This window comes from Oryctolagus cuniculus, chromosome 4 (assembly GCF_051225735.1).
Source record: "Oryctolagus cuniculus isolate XC-2025 breed Fujian yellow rabbit chromosome 4, ASM5122573v1, whole genome shotgun sequence".
In the NCBI taxonomy this organism is placed as follows: Eukaryota; Metazoa; Chordata; class Mammalia; order Lagomorpha; family Leporidae; genus Oryctolagus; species Oryctolagus cuniculus.
Genome location: NC_142870.1, coordinates 16,102,741 through 16,122,938, shown reverse-complemented (window position 1 = coordinate 16,122,938; position 20,198 = coordinate 16,102,741). Strand labels below are relative to the sequence as shown.

The following is a 20,198-nucleotide window of genomic DNA, read 5'->3' as shown; positions in this document are numbered from 1 at the left end:
TTTGCCTAAAAGTTCTAATGTGATCCTGATTAAATTTGTGAGCTATTACAAAAAATGTTTTGCAGTTTGTGTGTGCATGCTGATATTTCAAGTTTTTTTCAATTTGAAAATCTTTGATGTTTATTACTATTTTAAAATTTAATGCTGTATTACCATTGTAATTCATATACATTTTTAAAAGTTTCATATATTTCTTCTTCTTTTTTATTTGAAAGGGAAGGAGAGAAAGAGTGATTGAGTATGATCTTCCGTGTGACCTTCCACCTTCTGGTTCACTCCACAAACCCTGGCAACAGGGCAAGAGCTGGGGCTTGGCAAAACTAGAATAATCAGACTAGACATGGATCTGGTTCTCCCACACTGGTGTCAGGGACCCATAAACTTCAGCTATCATCTGGAACATCCTGGGATGCACGTTAACAGGAAGCTGGATTGGAAGTATAGTAGCTGGGACTTCAACCAAGCACTTTGATATGGCATTAGGGTGTCCCAGATAGTGAGTTAGAGTTACTGAGCCAAAAGCCTGCCCCATTCTTTAAAATTTCAAGCATATATTGTATGTTACAGAAAATAACAATTGGGAATATTTGATATCAAATGCTCTTTCTTTTTTTCCCCAGAAACTTTTTATTTAATGTATACAAACTTCATGCATTTCATAAATACTACTTTAGGAACATAGCGATTCTTCTCACCATGCCTCCCCTCGCACCCACTTTCCCACCATTCTTCACCCTCTCTCTCCTATTCTCATTCTTATTTTTAACTAAAATCTATTTTCAATTAACTTTATGCACAGAAGGGTAACTCAATACTAAGTAAAATGTCCAAAAAATAGTTTAAAAAAAAGACTGTTCCTCAACAGTTTTTTTATTTCTCTTTTGATATCTTCTATGATGTTCAGTCTCCATGTATTTATATATGTTCTAGAGATTCTTGAGTTGTCGATTTCCTGTTTCATTCCATTGTGGTCAGAGAATATGCATGATATAATTTTGATTTCTTTTAATTTTCTGAGACTTGCTTTATGGCCTAGTATGTGGTCAATCCTAGAGAAAGTTCTGTGCATTCGTGAGAAGAATGTGTATGCTGCAACTGTAGGTTGAAAAGTTCTATAGCTATCCATTAAGTCCATTTGGTCTATGGTGTCGATTATTGTTTCCTTGCTGATTTTCTTATCTGGTTGATCTTTCCATTGCTGAAAGTGGGGTATTGAAGTCCCCCATTACTATTGCATGCGAGTCTATGTCTCTCTTTAGATCCATTAACATTTCTTTTGAATAGCCAGGTGCCTTGTAATTAGCTTCATATATGTTTGTAATAGTGACATATTCCTATTGACCTGAAACCTTAATCATTACATAGTGCTCACTTTGTCTTTTTTAACAGTTTTTGTGTTAAAGTCTATTTTGTCTGATATTAGGGTGGCTACAACAGCCCATTTTTGGTTTCTGTTAGCCTGGAATATCTTTTCCCATCCTTTTACTTTCATTTGGCATGTATCTTTGTTGGTGAGATGTGTTTCTTGTAGGAAGCAAATAGATGGGTTTTGTTTTTTAATCCATTCAGCCAGTCTGTGTCTTTTAACTGGAAAGTTACGGCCATTTACATTCATGGTGACTATTGATAGGTAACGACTTTGTCCTGCCATTTTTCCTTAAATATTCCTATTTTTACTTTGGATTTCCTTTGTACTTCTACTGAGAGATTTCCTTCCTTTAATTTCTTCTGTAGTGATGACCATGTTTCTGTGTGTAGCACATCTTTAAGCATCTTTTGTAAGGCTGAATGGATGGTGACAAATTCTTTCAATTTTTGTTTGTTATGGACGGTATTTATTTCACCTTCATTTATAAATGAAATGTTTATAGCATACAGAGTTCTGGGTTGAGAGCTTTTTTTTCCCTTAAGACTTGGAATATATCTTGCCATTGTCTTCTAGCCTGTAGGGTTTCTGATGAGAAGTCTACTTGAGTCTAATTGGAGAGCCTGTGAAAGTAAACTGGTGTTTCTCTCATTCACATTTTAGAATCTTCTCTTAATTTTTACTGTGATTAGTTTGACTACAATGTGTCATGGTGAAGATATTTTCTGGACATGTCTTTTAGGAGTTTTATGTGCTTCCTGTACTTGGATCTCCCTTTCTTTCTCCAAATTAAGGAGAAATTATTTCTTTAAATAATTATTTCATTAAAAAGGCCTTCTAATCCATTCTCTCTTTCTATGCCTTCAAGAAATCCTAAGACCTGTATGTAGGGTTGTTTGATAGTATCCCATGAATCCCTAACACTGTTTTTTAGTTTTCTAATTTTTTTTTTTGGTCTGATTATAAACTTTCTAGAGATTTGTCTTCTAACTCAGATATTCTTTCTTCTGCCTCACCGGATCTGTTATTAAGGCTTTCCAGGCCAGTGCCACTGGTCACTTGGGTAATCCTCCACCTGCGGTGCCAGCACCCCGGGTTCTAGTCCCGGTTGGGGCACTGGATTCTGTCCCGGTTGCTCCTCTCCCAGTCCAGCTCTCTGCTGTGGCCCGGGAAGGCAGTGGAGGATGGCCCAAGTGTTTGGGCCCTGCACCCGCGTGGGAGACCAGAAGGAAGCACCTGGCTCCTGGCTTCGGATCAGCATGGTGTGCTGGCCGTGGCGGCCATTTGGGGGGTGAACCAACAGAAAAGGAGGACCTTTCTCTCTTTCCCTCTCTCTCTCACTAACGCTGCCTGTCAAAAAAAAAAAATAAAATAAAAAAGAAAAGAAAATAAAAGGCTTTCTATTGCATTTTTTATTTGATCTATTGAATTTTTCATTTCCAATATTTCATTTTGATTTCTCTTTAAAATCTCAATTTCATGAGAAAAATGTACATTCATGTCATGTATGCATTTCTTTAATCCATGGATTTGCTTCTGATTACCTCTAAGTTATCCTACTGTGGCAGGATTTATGAACCCAGACAAGACACCAAGGCCTCTTAGCAGGAAGTAGTCTTTTGTTATGCTGGCATAAGGCCCAGGTAAAGTTTCTTATCCAAAATCCTGAGCCCTGAACAAAGACGGATTTTCCAGTATATGTGTTTTACCCTCTTTTCCTTCCTTATATTGTTACCTGTATCCATTTGATTGGATATTCTAATGTTACATGGTAGCCATAGGATTGATACAATATTGAATGTTCAAATGTAGTTACTGAAGATTTTTTTTAACACCCATACTGAGCCATAAACTGTCAAGATTTAACATCATTGCTCTGAACTAACCAGCAGAACCTGAAATGGTTAAATATAAGCAGATAAGGGCTACATTTGAAGCATTCATAGGCAAGCAGATGACAACTACATTTCATTCCCAGGACAGGTGCTTCCCTTTTTCTTTTTTCTGACCTTGGGAAGGCCTCTACCACATCTTTAGTCATGTCAGTTAGAAGCAAGTTTAATTAAAAGACAGAGGCCTCTGCCACACTGCAATCAATTTTTTTAATTCCATTTCTGGCATTTCTTTAATCTCTTCATTTTCACATTCTACTATTGAAGTGTTGTTGTGTTCCTTTTGAGGCATCATGTTGTCTTCCTTGTTCTTGTTTCTGAATTACTACATTTATTTTTAGGCATTTGTGGAGATATTGTACTTTTTCCTGTGATGGCTTTTGTCTTTGGATGAGGCATCTGTGGGTTAGTGGAATGTCTGCTCTTTCAGTAATACCCTGAGGTGTGTGCTGGCTGTGGCCAGGCAGCTCTTGGTCGATGATCCAGGGTGAGGGGAGTGTCCAAGGTGACACCCAAATTTGGTGTGGTAAAACTCTTTTAGTGAGAGGGGAGGTTTAATCTGCTCTGTTGGCGTAGTCTCACACTCACCTACTCTCCTCTAAGGAGACCAATGCGTGGTCGCTAGCCCCAGGGGGTATAATAGCCATTCGTGCTGCCACAAGAACCACACAAAGGATCTTTGCATTTGTTGGTTTGAGCACAGATCCCGCAGCAATGACCCCCACCAGGAATAAAGGAACTCCAAGCATGTGGAGCCACCTACAGTGACTACCCAAAGGCCCAGCCACACACTGCACCCTCCCATACAGCTACAGTGTTATTTTTTTTTAAGATTTGTTTATTTATTTAAAAGGCAAAGTTACAGAGAGGCAGAGGCAGAGAGAAAGAGGTCTTCCATCTGCTGTTATTCCCCAGATTACCCAGATTACCTCAATGGCTGGAGCTGATCCACAGCCAGGAGCTTCTTCCAGGTCTCCCACATGGGTGCAGGGGCCCAAGCACTTGGGCCATCCTCCACTGTTTTCCCAGGCCTTAGCAGAGAGCTGGACTGGAAGTGGAACAGCCAGGACTGGGACCAGGGCCCCTATGGTATGATGGCATGGCAGATGGCAGCTTTACCCGCTACACCACAGCACCAGCCCCATCCACAGTGTTTTCACGGTTCCCAGCACACAAGGCTCCCAGGGTCATGAACACTGAGTCCCCTAACAATTCTCCCAGCCAGACTCAGGCATCTCCTCTCGGCCGGTTGCTAGGCCTGCAGACATGAGCTGGCACAGCTGTTATGTATGTCAAAAAATGGAGCCTGTCCCCTCTGCGCTCGTTATAGGACTCTGGTGCCGGGTGGTTGGAGAGAGAAAAGTGCCTCCTTTATTTTTTCTCTAGATTGGCAGAAATATGGTCCCCCACAGAGCTCTAAGCTGGACTCATGCCAGGCTCTTCCTGCAGCTTTATCACCAGTGGCTCGGGCTGCTGCAGTCTGGTCTCACCTCACTCTCCAAAGCTGGTTCTGGGGCTCTCGGCTGCTGGGGTCCTCAGCTGTGTGTGTCCACACCCTCCACATAGATCCACAATGTCCCTCTAATTTGCATGGAGTTTCCTCTGACATTTTCTCCCTAACTCCTCCCCGAGATTGCACACACACACTCTCTCTCTCTCTCTCTTTTTTTTAAAACTATCTTCCCCTGGAAGATACTGGAGCAGTGAACAGTAAGCTACCTCCCTATACCACCATATTTTCAAATGCTCTTTCTTTTTCAGTTGAGTTTCTAAAACAAAAATTATATTTTATGGTATAAATTGGTTAATATTTACTTGGTACTATTACTTGGTACTTTCAGATTCAGAAATTTATGCTTCTGTAGATCTAGCTGATAACTTAATTTTTCTAATTTTATGAACTTGTTAATAATAATTCTTTTATCAGTCTTGAATTTATTTTAGTGGATGATAGAAAGTAGAGATCTAAATTAATTTTTAATTGGCATCCATTATCAACATAATTTATTAATTATATTTCTTTTAATCACAGTTTTAGAAGTTTACTTTATTAAAATGTGTTTCATGTAAAAGTGATGTAATTTCTGATTTCTCTATCTTGCACTATTTTCTTTTTTTTTTACATAAGAACTAAACCACTTTTATGATTATTGTTTTTCAGTGTTTTAATGTATAATAAAATGTAATGCTCCTGAAATAATACTTTCCATTTTGTATTTTACACACCTGCGATACTTATTTTTTAAATTTCTGTAATATTCCAGTTATTCTAAATATCTTTACAAAATCAGTTTTAGGAATATTTTGTTATCTTCCCACTCCTCCATATTCAAAATTTTTATATTTATCTTTGGGAAAATATTAATTTCCATCCATATCTAAATTATAACTCTCCATTTACTATATTTTCCTTTATATTTCCTACTTAACATTTCTTATTATAAAAACTATGTAGCTTCTCATTAAGTTTTTTCATGACTATTTTCCACTTTTATTATTGAGAATAGATCTCTTTTATTATTATACGTTTACTACCTTTTACAGAATACAAAACTATGAACTTTTTGGATATCCTATCTTTTCATTTCACTAGGTTATTTTATTATTTCTAATTGGCAATTTATCTCTAATAGCAGATTCGTTTGGCTCTTTTAGTTATGCAATTATTCCAAATGTGCATAATGAGTTTCACTCTCAAAATTATTTTTAGCTTATTTGCATATTGATAATATTTATTATTCTAATTATATTACAAAAGCAATTGGCAATAAGATATCAATTAATTTGCCTTTTCTGCCCAATTTTCTTTCATAATTGTTCACTTTGAATTTTTGGAAGCTCTGTTTGGCAGATAAGCAGAATATAGACTTTGACCAGTCCCAATACATTCGATAAAAATGGCCACCTGTTTACAAGGAAAGCTAATTTGTTAGTCAAGCAGTCATAAACAAATCCTGGGGGTCAGTTCATGCTAGACTGGAGCTATAAGGTCCAGGGCTGTTGAATGTAGACCACACACATACACACACACACACACACACATCACAAAAACCAATCCAAGGGAACATCCAACCCCAGAGACACTTGATACCGCCCAGCTTTTTGTGGGGAGCAGGTTTTAGGTTTTAGATTCTACTGTAATAAATCATCATTTTTCTTATCTCTCTCTAGTGGGTTTCTGTTACAACCAAAAGTTTTCTGATGAAAGCAATATGGATGACAGATATCCTTATAATTTTCAGGTATTCAAAGTGAAAGAACATTTCAACTTTTGATTTGGTATAAAATCATAATATGATTAGTCCTTTTATTACTTTTAGGATATTTGATAGGGGTATTACATTTTATTAGACATATGTGAGGCATCTGTTGAAATCATCTCATGCATTTTATTTAATCTATATGTTGAATGTTATATATAGTCAAATATATTAAACTATCAGCTCATTAATTACTGGCTTGATTAACTTGTCACAGCACACAATGGTGAATATGGAAAATAGCTAAAAATGTACAGATGATGTCTTTCTGACTTTTTCCTATAGAAACACTACAAGCTTATTGAGAAAGATTTATACATACATTTCTATATAACTAAATAAATATAACATATGTATTTTTTAGTGTTAATGAGTAGCATAATGGCCCCTTTGATGGCTCCATCTCATCCCAAGGCCCTGATTCTCAATTTCCCTTTTATCAAATCTGGTATTTTCATATTTTAGAAGTATATTTTGGATTCATATCTGCCTATAGCATGGGTGGGTAGGGTGCTAATGGAAGGTTCTTTCCCTACCCTCATGTTCAGTCTGACTGCTAAGGCAGTAGGATTAGACACCCCTAGTAACATGAAGAATACGATCCTATGACTCACCCATCTTTGCAAAACATGGTACTTATAACATATATGTTCCGTGGATTTTTACTCATTTGATATTTTTTTCTTTTCTAATTTTTTAAAATAAACACTTTCTAACATACAGGAAAGTTGATAAAACCAGTACAATGGATTTAATGCTTAATACCACTTCTCTACTATGGCTTTTTCATTCTCAATTTTTAACATTGGCCTCACCAATTAAATGTTCAGATTTATACTGCTGTTAATGAGCTTGTGGATGCTTTTATTCCCTTATTTATTTTATGCCTGATGCTTTTGTATGTGAAAAAATGTCTTGGCTGGAGAGTATTCTCTTGGGAGAGCATTTTCTTTTCCTTTGAACTTAATAGAAGCCATTCCAATATCATGTGGCATTCATCAGTCTGGTGGATACATCTCAAGTCAGCATGACTTTTTCTTTCTTGGTGATTTGCATCACTTTCCTGGACGCCCGTGAAATCTTTTATTCTTGATGTTTCATGGTTAGTAGATGGGTCTCAGTGTGGAGGGTCCTCTATCACATTTGATGCACTCTTTCCCTCCTGCATAGCAGTGTTCTTTGAATTTAGGATGTATTTTTCCATGTATTGTAGCTTTATATGTATAATATATGTGTATATTTTTTCAGTTCCATTTGTTGGATTTGCTGTCTTAGGGGTGCCAGTGTTTCTTAGGATGGATTATCTTTGTTCTCCGTGTGATGTAGTTCCTCTCTAAATGCCTTTGTCATTTTTATCTGTATTCACTGTCTTTATTTGCAACTTCCCATATGTCAATAATTTGCTACTTAGCCATGTCTATACAGGTCTTCCTAATTCTAATATTTTTCAGTGCATAAATCATGTCAATTCATGCCCCAGTTTATTTCTTTAGCTATACAACCTCTCTTTTCATCTGATTCTATCTTTTTATCATTTTACTCTATCTATTTAATAATATGGTTGTCTTATAGCATAACATAGAGTAGTTTTTCCTTCTGGGTTTGGCTTTACCTCTTTGATATTCTGCTGCTTGTACTATTTCTGCCCTTGTCATTGCCACATGTTTGCATGGTTGCCATGCTATTTCCCTTCATCTCACACATGCTTTAGCGGTTCTGTTCTGGCATCCTGATTTGTTATGGAGTTGATGACTTCCCAAACCTGATCCAAGCTCCAGTTTGAAGACCAAGAGGAAAATAAAGGATAAGAAAGGTCACCTGGAGAGCTCTCCTTTTGGATACACAGAATCTTCTGTGCCTTCGAGATTTTGGTTAACATACATGTGCAATACGCCTAGCTAGGAAGCATATCATTTCAGTTAACATACAGGTTCACTACCATAAGCCAGCAGGTGTTACCATTTTAGTTAACATACATGTTCAGTACCTCTAGCCAAGAGGCATGTCATTTTGGTTAACGTACGTGTTAAATACCCCTAGCCTGGTGGCATATCTTATTTACACAGGGATGCGGAAAGAGAACTGCATTTCAGCCTGTTCTTCAGTACAGGAGACAGCTCTGGAGCTTTCATTTCCAACAGTTACTGACATTGTCTTTTTTGTCCACAAAGCCCGCCTCATTCCAAGAGCCGCTCTGTTACTCTTCTATTAAAAGAGGGGGAAAGATAGGAATGCTATTCATTCTGCTGCTGGTCAGGTTTGGGGGTAAAAAGAATTTCAGGACTTTGTAAACTCAATGACAATCTTTCTGAGATTCAGTAGTGTCCAGTGGGAGGGGAGTGGTTAGACTTGTAGTGTGCTGTGTCTCACCTTCCACTACAGGATGCCCTGTGCCCTGTAACTCTCCTATTATTTTTAAAAGATGTGCATCCTGAAAAACAAATACTGTGTTCTCCCTTATATGTGGGAGCTAAAATTAAAGAAATTAGGTGTATCAGTTTAGCTGAAAATACATTGTCTTGTCAACCTTTGTTTTAAGTATTTGTCAAACAAATTGATAGGATTACATACTACTGTAATACTAATGATTTTGTGGCTATTTCAAAATACACTTTATGAGTGACACTGAACATCTTTACATTTGATTATTTTGTATAGCCATTGCCGGTTTTCCTGATGGACGACTGTCTTTTTTACTGTTTTTTGTTGTTGTTGTTGTTGAACTCTTTATTTAGTAGAGTCATTAAGCTTTTGATTGTAATATACATGAAAAAATGTTATCTCAATTTTTTAAAAAATGTACATCCCTAGTTAATTCTTTTTCTTTTCATTTGTTGTTGTAATGCTTTTTCTCACTTGCTTGGATTCTAGTGAGAGAAGTTCTGTACTGTGGCTTAAATTTGTTGCATTAATCCTGAGACCCTGCTATACATGTCACTGAGGCTGCTGTGAAGAGAGATCAGCATGCCCACATGGTAGAGGGACAAACCAGCCCCAGGGCTGTTAGGGGATGTGCACATGGAGGTTTAAATTAGTAAGTGGAAGGTCCATAAATCAAGCTATTCCTTTCCATTCCAGATCATTGCTTTTTTATGCTACAGTCCCTAAACACAAACTTAGCTAGTTTATTAATTAAACAACCATATATGCACATACATTATGTGTATTATATATTTATATATAATATGTATGTGTATACTGTGCCTGATGTATTTTGAAAATTATAAGATGACATTTCTTTTGGAAAAGAACCACATACTTGCCTCTCTTAGCTCAATAGACACATTCACAAACAGTTGTGTATAAAATTGAGTATCCTAGATGCAATAATATTCAAAAAGCACAATTTTGATCACTTTTTTAAACAACTACATAAGGTGAGCGCATTGTGGTGAAACAGGTTAAACTGTCCCTTTTATCAGATTGTTTGAGATCCAGTCCCATGTCCATTTCCAATCCAACTTCCTGGTAATGCACACTCTGAGAGGCAGCAGGTAATAGCCCAAGTGCTTGGATCACTGCCATTCATATGAGCCTGATGGAGTTCTTGCTCCCTGGCTTGAGCCTGGCCTAATCCTGACTTTTGTGGGTATCTAGGAAGTGAACAAGTGGATGGGAGATCTCACCCTCTCCCTCTCTTTCACATAAAATAAAAATAAATAAACTTTAAAAAATAATAAAACCACTGTGCAAAATAGCCCCAAAATTAAAGAAGGTTTTCATAGTTTGATGTTTAAAATACATTTTTTTAAAACAGTGGGTATACCCACATTAGAAGTTAACAGGAGACTTTGCAAGCCCTCCCAGGAAGGGATTTACATTTGATTAGATTTCATCTTGCTGTGATGGTTTATGGGAAGCTGAAGATCAGGGAAATGGACTTGATAATATAGTGATGTGTTCTAGGTCTACAATTCCTATAGAAAGTCTATTTCTCAAGCTTTCAGATTTTCACTTCTCAGGGCAGCACTGTTTTTTGCTTTACATTTATTCACTTATCTCATGTGGATTCTAGCTCAAAAACTCTACCAAGAAAAACAGTCTTCCAAATACAGGGCACTTGACCAGCTGACAATTGTGCCCAGTGTTGATGGAGTGCCTCCTGTTTCACGCAGTGGGATGCCACGCGGAGTGCAATCTGCTTTCACTGCTGGCAGCCCATGGTGATCATTCTGCATTACAGATCTACTCTTACTCCCCTGAAGTCATTTGCTACAGACATTTATGTGTTTGTCTCCCACTTTTACTGGGCACTGGGGCATTTATTTGAAGGAATACAAGACTTAATGTCTTTATTTTTATACTTTTTGCCAAAGCTAAGAAGTTTTATTTTTGCTTCTTTTCTTGATCTGCACTCAGCTGTTGCTAGGTTTAATATTAGAACATCTTGTATGAGTGACAAACTTATGTGTATACTCATTGCTTTAATCTTCTACTTCAGTGGTTCTTATACTGTACTGCACACAAACATTGCCTAGAATGCTTGTTAAAATATAGAAAGAACCCACTCTTAGAAATTCAGATTCGAAACTATGAGGGTGGGATTTAGGAATCTGTATTTTAACAGACCCCCAATCTCTTACCCACTGATCACCCCTCCCCAATTCTATCTTAGGTTGTCTTTCAACCATACTTTTAGAAACCCCACTTTAGATCATTTAATAGTTGTAATTTTGTTGATCAAGGATGCTTCCCCAGTCTGGTTGTCAGAAATGTAGCTATATTTCATGTTTCACCATAACCCTATTGGATACAACACTTGGAATAAAATGAAGTTCTAGGTGGGGCATTTGGCTTAGGAGTTAAAATGCTTTTTGGGATGCCTGTATCACTTATTGGAGTGTCTGTGTTCCAGTTCTGGACCTGCTCCCAATTCTAGATTCCTGCTATGTGTAACAGGAGATGGTTCAAGGAGTTGAGTCCCTGCTACCCATGTGGAAGACCTGGATTGAGTTCCTGGCTCTTGGCTTCAATCTGGCACTGACTGTTATGGGTGTTTGGGGGAATTAATCACAGGCCTGCCTTCTCTATTGACAATATCTGCAAGAAACAATCCCCTTCTCCTCTGTTTTCAAAGGAATATTATCAATCATAATTCTCTAGTGTTCACATTTGTCCATTTAATATTTCTCTGGATAGATCTGGGAGCCAGATCTCTTTTCCATAGTTTCAGCTAATGGTAGTTTGGCAATTTTCTAAAGAAATTCATTATTAGAAATTTATTCTGGAGGGAGCCCATGTTTTGCTAACTCTGTTGGTTGCTTTGACCTCTGTTGTAGAGCTTGACTTATTAATGCTATTTGGAAGTGCTGAGAAACATTGCTCCGCATATTTATCAGGAGATTCATACCACGCATCCCCACAATTTAGTGTACAGAGCTTCTGAATGATTTTCATTCCTGGACATATTAGCCTCACTTCTTATTGATAGATGTATAATTGTCTCTGCACTGTAGAAGATTATTCATATTTTTTACTTCTGCCTTCCTTAAGTAGAAATGAATATTAAGGAAACCTGAAAAAAGAGTAGAAAGCATGCAAGCATTTCTTTTCTAAGTCAGCCGTTAAAACCCCTTTGGAATGGGGTTTAGATTGCAAGGCATTTGAATAACCTGCATTTATTAATTTCAGGAAATAAGTGGGAGACTAGGAAAGGATGACCATATAATCAACATAAGATAATCTAGGGGCCTAACAAAGAAGATGATGTTATATTTTTCAGAAGGAGGCTGCTGTTTAATTGACAGGCTTAGGTGCCCACATTCATCTGCAATGTTGAATCCATTTTCTAATGAGTGTTGTCATCCCTGAACTTCCTTTGTGTTACTATTCTTGCTCAAATTTCAGAGTTGTCATCTATGCTTCAGGGAAAGGTGATATTTCACTTGCCTCATTCAATAAAGGCAAGAAGGGCATGAATGATGATTCCAAATGTCTAATAGTAATATTATATCCTTTATTAAGTGTGCTTAGAAATAAGTGTAATATTCTACTTTTCTTCACAGTCATCAGATACATAAAATCCCATGAGTCTTGGTAAATTATTAAGTGAACATAAAGTTGTGAACATGAAGTTGTGCTGATTTTCACCACAGTTGATAGTTTCTAAAAGCACAAAAAATAGTGTTGTTTATGGGCACACGTATGTTAACCTCATTGTATGTGCATATATATGCATTTCCGTCCTCATATATTTATTTTATAGTCCTCCTGAGCATATTTACAAAAAACTATCTATGCCAAAAGATCCTATTTTTGGCTTTTTAAAAATCAGTTATTTTTTTGACAGGTAGAGTTATAGACAGTGAGAGAGAGAGACAGAGAGAAAGGTCTTCCTTCCGTTGGTTCACTCCCAAATGGCCACTACAGCTGGCACTGCATCAATCTGAAGCCAGGAGCCAGGTGCTTCTTCCTGGTCTCCCATGTGGGTGCAGGGGCCCAAGCACCTGGGCCATCCTCCACTGCCTTTCCGGGCCACAGCAGAGAGCTGGACTGGAAGAGGAGCAACTGGGACTAGAACCTGATGCCCGTATGGGATGACGACGCCGCAGGCGGAGGATTAACCAAGTGAGCCGCGGCACTGGTCCCCCCAAAAATCAGTTCTTTCCTTAAATTTTTAATTTCATTTATTCCTCCCCCACATGATAATGGTATGGAAAACAAGGGCTTTGGCAGACTCATAGAATGGCAGATGTCCTAAATAGCACTCTGGCCTCAGAATCAGCCCTAAAGGCATTCGGATCTGGCTGAAGAGCCCATGAGAGTATTTCAGGCATGGAAAGCCAAGACACTCTGGCAAAAGATCTCTGTGAGTGAGATCCCAGTGGAAAGAACAGGTCTTCAAAGAAGGAGGTACCTTTCTCTGAAGGGAGGAGAGAACCTCCACTTTGACTATGACCTTGTCTAAACAAGATAAGAGTCAGAGAGCTCAGAGGGCTTCCATAGCCTTGGAAACTCATGACTGGAGCATAGGGAGATTACTGATGCCATAGACAGGAGTGTCAATTGGTAAAGTCAACAACAGGAGTCACTGTGCACTTACTCCTCATGTAGGATCTCTGTCCTTAGTGTGCTGTGCATTGAGATTTAATGCTATAACGAGTACTCAAACAATATATTTCACTTTGTGTTTCTATGGAGGTGCAAACTGTTGAAATCTTTACTTAATGCATACTAAACTGATCCTCTGTAAAAAAAAAAAAAAAAAAAAAAAGAAATTATCAACTCCCAACTTGACTCTCACTGGGATTAAACATGACAACAGGTCTGATCTGATTTCATCATCATTTAAAAAAATCATCTATTATTTTTCACTTTTTGTTTCTGTGTGGGAGCAAACTGTTGAAATCCTTACTTAATGTATACTAAGCTGATCTGTATATTAAGATAATCGAAAATGAATCTTGATGTGAATGGAAGGGGAGAGGGAGTGGGAAAGGGGAGGGTTGTGGGTGGGAGGGACGGTATGGGGGGGAAGCCATTGTAATCCATAAATCGTACTTTGGAAATTTATATTCATTATATAGAAGTTAAAAAAAAAAGAATGGGATGGGAGAGGGAGTAAGAGGTGGGACAGGAGTGGGGGTGGGAGGGCAGGTATGGGCTGAAGAACCACTATATTCCAAAAGCTGTACCTATGAAATTTATATTTATTAATAAAAGCTTTCTTAAAAATAAAAAAAAACAAGGGCTTTGGGAGAAATCTAGTTGCCTTTAATAAACCACGTGGCAGTTAGTCATTCTGATGAGCTTGTGAGTAATTACAAAGTGAGTGTTGCTTCTTGTTTCCATTCATAATAGTGATCAATGAAGCAGTAAAGTTGAACACTTTTACTTTAAAAATCCACCCAAAAGTGCTTTATTGCAGCATTTTACAAATCAATAATAAATCAGGGATTATATCTGAGCATCTACCTCATTTAATTTAATTTTTAATTGTATGTTACATATAGACAAATAGAAAATAAAACTAGTGTTTAAGCAAAGTTAGATGATCAAAAATATGATGCAATTTAATGGGCATAAACACAAACATGAAAACAAAACCTCTTACTGTCACACATAATAGCTTAAATTCTACTAGTAGGAATTTATTATAAATAATTCCTTAAAAAAATCTTCAAGTTGTCCTGGGTAAATTACAATATCAATCTGTTCACCAGCAACCATTTATCGAAGGTTTATTATACTTTATTTCTCTTATCTTCTGTTTTTCTTAATAAAACATATGTATTTGTTTATGAGAGAGATACAGAGAGACAGAGAAAAATCACCTTTGGCTGGTTCACCTCCCAAATGTCATGTCTACACTGGTCAGGACTGGGCCATGGTGAAAGCCCAAGCCAGAAGCCAGGAACTCTAAGCATGTCTCCCCTCTAGGTCACAGGAACACCATCGCCTGAGCTATCACCACTGCCCCCCCATGTTTTGCATCAGCAAGAAGGTGAAGTTGGGAAAAAAATTGAGCCCAGGCACTCTGATGTGGGACATGAGCATATTAACTGCCAGGCTAAATGTTCATCCCTTCTGTTATCCTCTTGAGTTGATACTTTACTTGGTTTACTCTGTGGCCCTTCAGTTCTTGTGTGTGATAACAGCCATGTTTCTTTAAGCTATTCTGTGACCAGTGGGACAGAGAGATTGTGCTCAGTTAGTCAGTGGGCACAAGAAAGTGAGTTTCATCCAAAAACTAGGTTCTTTGATGGCATGTGAGGAAGAGATAAAGGGCTACATTTAAAGTAGAGCAATTACCATGTTGTATATAAACATGTCCTCTTGATTATGTATGTCTGATGCCATGTAGAAAGCAGTAAGTTCTCATGCAGCAATTTGGTAGGGATGAGATACCCAAGGGGAGTTCCAAGCCAGTTGTAGACTCTGAATTCTAACTTTCAGGAAATAATGTGGCCAAGAAAAAAGAAAGATTACAACCGTGAAAAAATTGATCTTTCTCATTCAAACCATTACTCCAAATAGATCAGTACTACACGGTGTTCCATAGAGTGACAGGGGGATAAATGCTAGGTAGAAATAATTGGTTCTTGCAAAAGTTTTATGAGACAGAGACAGTACGACAAACACTAAGGCTACCTTTCAGGAACAGTGATCTTCAAATGCTTTGCATGGTATTTAAGGCCAATGTGGAGAAAATAATAGCTCCTATCCTGTTGATGCATAGTTAAAGCTAAAAACTTTTTAAAAAATGAGATTTTTATGGTCAATGTATTTTTGTCACTCTACTTTGAACCAGTGTGATTCCTTACAAAATGCATCAACATGATTTTCAAACACTACATGGGAATGAAAGAAAAGTCATTTTGAACTTAAGTATATATATTTTCATGTAGCTTGTAAAGTCAAGGTAGTCTTTATACTTTCAACTTCTAATATAAAGAGACATTATGTTTAAAGCACTTCAGGTGGAAACAAAGTATGGTTCCTGCAGAACACAGGAATAGATGCGCTTTTCCTTCTTTTTCATGCTATGTAAAAATTTGGATTATAAAAGTTTTCCATACAAGGGCTATTTTTTTTCCTGAATGCACACAGAGATCTGCAGGAGATGTGACATCAGAATGTTTTGTTGGGAAGCTGGTTTCATGGCACAGTGGGTTCAGCTGCCACCTGTGATGCAGGCATCCCATGTCAGAGTACCAGTTCAAGTCCTGGCCGTCTCACTTCCAGTCCAGCTCAGTGCTAATGTACCTGGGAAAGTAGCATAAAGTGGCCCAAGTGCTTGGCCCCTCCACCCATGTGGGAGACCTGGAAGGAGTTCCTGGATCCTGGTTTCAGCCTGGACCAGCCCTGGTTGTTGCAGCCATTTGGGGATTGAACCAGTGGATGGAAGACCTCTTTACTCCTCCCTCTCTCTGTCATTCTCCCATTCAAATAAATAAAATAAATCTTTCAATAAAAAGTTTTGTAGAATGTTGGCCACTTGGCACAATGGTTAAATACCCTGCTTGGGACACCCTCATCTTGTATCAGAGTGTCAGGTTTGAGTCCCAGCTATATGGCCTTTTTTTTTAAAGATTTATTTTATTTATTTGGAAGAAAATGTTACACAGAGAGATAGACAGAGACAGAGAGAAGGGGAGAGAGAGAGAGAGAGAGAGAGAGGTCTTCCATCCACTGGTTCACTCCCCAAATGGCTGCAACAGCCAGAGCTGAGTCGATGTATTTGGGCAGTCCTCCACTGCTTTCCCAGGCACATTAGCAGAGAGCTGGATGGGAAGTTGAATAGCCAGGACACGAACCGGTGCCCATATGGGATGCTGGGACTGCAGGCCAGGGCTTTAACCCACTGAGCCACAGCACTAGCCCCTATATGGTTTCTGATCCAGCTTTTTTTTTTTTTTTTTTTTTTTACAGGCAGAGTGGACAGTGAGAGAGAGAGAGAGAGAAAGGTCTTCCTTTGCCGTTGGTTCACCCTCCAATGGCTGCCATGGCCAGCGCGCTGCGGCCAGCGCACCGCGCTGATCTGATGGCAAGAGCCAGGTGCTTCTCCTGGTCTCCCATGGGATGCAGGGCCCAAGCACTTGGGCCATCCTCCACTGCACTCCCGGGCCATAGCAGAGAGCTGGCCTGGAAGAGGGGCAACCGGGACAGAATCCGGCACCCTGACCGGGATTAGAACCCCGTGTGCCAGCGCTGCTAGGCCGAGGATTAGCCTATTGAGCCACGGCGCTGGCCCCAGCTTCGTTCTAATGTGCACACCGAAAGCCAGTAGAAAATGGCTCAAGCTCTTTGGTTTCTGCCATCCAGGTGGGAGTTCCTGGCTCCTGGCTTCAGCCTGGCTTAGCCCTGGATATTATGAACATTTGGGAAGTGAAAGAGCAGATGGAAGATTCTCTCTCTTTCTCTGCTTTTCAAAAAAAAAATGAATATTAAGTGTAAATGTTTTGGGGCTGGCGCTGTGGTAAAGCCGATGCCTGCAAAGCCTGCATCCCATATGGGTGCTGGTTCGGGTTCTGGCTGCTCCTCTTCCGATCCAGCTCTCTGCTATGGCCTGGGAAAGCAGTGGAAGATGGCCTCAGTCCTTGGGCCCCTGCACCCACGTGGGAGACACAGAGGAAGCTCTTGACTCCTGGCTTCGGATTAGCACAGCTTCAACCATTGCGGCTCTCTGGGGGAGTGAACCAGCAGACAAGAGGTCTCTCTATCTCTCTCTCTCTGCCTCTGCTTCTCTGTAACTCTGCCTTTCAAATAAATAAATAAATATTTAAAAATAAATAAATGTCTGTTGACTGTCCTTGCAGAGGTCCCACGAAGACCACTTCCTTCATGGCTGTAGACCTATTTTGACTTGGATCTGGAATGCCGTTGCTGTTCTGTGGAAGGAGCAAAGCAGGTGTTTCCTTTCATGTGCCTTTCTCACTGTTCACGAACTAGCTCATGGCAGAACAGAACTCCAGTCCTAGCTGTGACGCCCAGGGAGTGTTCCTAGGGCTCTCAGTGAATGGTGAGGAAACTGACGTTTGACTGTGGCACCCAAAGAATCCACTGTGCACCATTTCATTCTAAACCCCAACAACCTCTTCATGGTTCATGCTCTTATGTTCTCATTTATTAGGCAAACATTATATGTTAACCTATTTTACCTTAGGGTAGCATTTATTAAAGGTAAGGTTCTGAAATGAGATGAGATGGATTTTATATATACCAGTGCGTTTTTTGATGATTTAGACAATATTATTTATGTATTTTATTGTGGGATGACAAATTGTTCCTTATGTATAAGCTTTCAAGATAGAAGCAGATGGGGAGATATGTGGATTTTAATATTTTACTGAAATGACTTGTTTTGGTAGGTGCTTTGGCCTATGTGACCTTGCCTTGAGACCTCTAACTATGGAATGTCACGGTCTGCTCCTCTCTGGATGCTTCATGCATAACTTAAGTTCCTTGATAGGATTTTGTGCATCAGCACTCATTATTAAGAAATGTAGGTTCTTCTGTGTGCTTCATGCTAGTTGCCCAGGGGTGGGAAATGTCTGGTTCCAGAAATCATGTGGTCTGTCCCTGCCAAGGCAACCACAAGTGAGACTCAAAATTCAATAAATCCATGGCATACTAAATTTTAAGTTGATAATTTTGTACAGCTCACAAATGATATGTATATCCAAATGGCCCTTGTCACAAAAAGGGTTTCCTACCTTTGCTTTTAGACAAATCACATTATTTACCTGCTGTCTACATCTATAAAATGAAGATGATGATGACAAGTGTGATGATGGAAACCTAATATAAGCACTTATATGACAGGTAGTGTTTTAAGTGCTTACAACATTGAACACATTTAATCTTGGCAATATTGTAATATTGTAACAAAATGAGTTTTTCTCATTTTACAGTTGAGGAAACTAAGATACAAAAAAAGCTAAATATATTTTGTTAAGTTCACTTTGCAAAGACAAGGTTAAAATCACTCAACCTGATCCCAGGGCTCCAACTCTTCCTCGCAAGAGTGGCTAATATCTCTTAAGAGTATAAGATTCTATTTTGGATGCTGCGGGTCTGGCGGAGAGTGCACAAGGTGCGGTCACCCATAGCCCGGCCATGCTTAGCGGAGTTCGCGGCTGGTTTGCTTCAGCGCTACAGGAGTCTCAGGTCGCCCGTGGATGCCTGCAGGTGCTAAGGTCATGCAGAACTCTGCAGATCAGAACAGGAAGGCCAGGGGCAGCCACCTAGCGCCTTGGACCCCGTACTGCCGGATTTCCTGGTGAGCCCCCTGATCAGGAAGCTGCTCAGATACAAAACGTCAACAAATGAATTGATGACTGAAGAGTTGGGAATAGCCTATCCAATCATTGAGGGGATTCTTAATTATTCCACAGGCAGCAAAGATAGCCCATCAAAGTAAGAAGCAAGAAGAAATGGAACAAGACTAGATCATAATTTTTAAAAACCACAACAGCTAAAGGTTCCTGATACCAGATCCCTTTTAAAAGAACATGGCAGGTAGTAAGTGGGGGAAGGGAATGTTTCTGTCTCTTCCTAGCTTCCTGTCCACATTCCACTGATTTCTCTAGTAGGCCTTTTCTACTAGGCTTCAGTGGAAGAAGACTTGCCACAGGGCTGCACCAGCACCACCAGCCTCTGCTTCTACAGTCTCCTTCCAAAGGTGACCATATGTTCTTCCACCTTTGGACCTGGATGGGTATTAGACTCTCCAGGCATACCTAAGGCCATCAGAGCCAAGATGGTGTATTAGATTCATGATGTATCTTGGACATCCCTCTCTGAATGTTCAGCTAGGTGGAAATGCTTTGGAGACCCATTTCCATTTCTTTTGCAGGGAACGTGCTTTGCCTCTCTTCCCAGGATTGGGCCCATGAGAGGCTGAGGCTGCAGAAACTTCTTTTACTTCCTCTAGTTCTGACAGCCCATGGATTTTGAAGGTTAAGACACAACTGCTGTGTCAGAAGGACCGTTTTAACAAGTGTCTTGTTGGAGATTGCCCCCTGCCCAGTCATCATCCGATGATGACTTATCCTATTCATCTAAATGTTAGCCATTTGTGATTTTCTTTGTTGAGCTGTTGGTAAATTCACATGGTAGGGATGACTGAAATAATCACAAAGGACCTTTGTTGGTGTAGTTATAGAGAAATGCATTCAAACTAGTGTGATATGAAACTGTACATAAAATGGAAATTTCATGTACTTAACAAAATTCTGA

The 20,198-nt window shown here is 39.2% G+C and overlaps 2 pseudogenes; both read left to right on the top strand.

Annotated features, from left to right (window-relative positions):
- Positions 1 to 19,076: 19,076 nt before the first annotated feature.
- Positions 19,077 to 19,408, top strand: LOC149126918 (protein preY, mitochondrial pseudogene; annotated as a pseudogene).
- Positions 19,409 to 19,498: 90 nt separating this feature from the next.
- LOC149126917 (phosphatidylinositol N-acetylglucosaminyltransferase subunit Y-like) lies at positions 19,499 to 19,972 on the top strand (annotated as a pseudogene).
- The last annotated feature ends 226 nt before the right edge of the window (positions 19,973 to 20,198 follow it).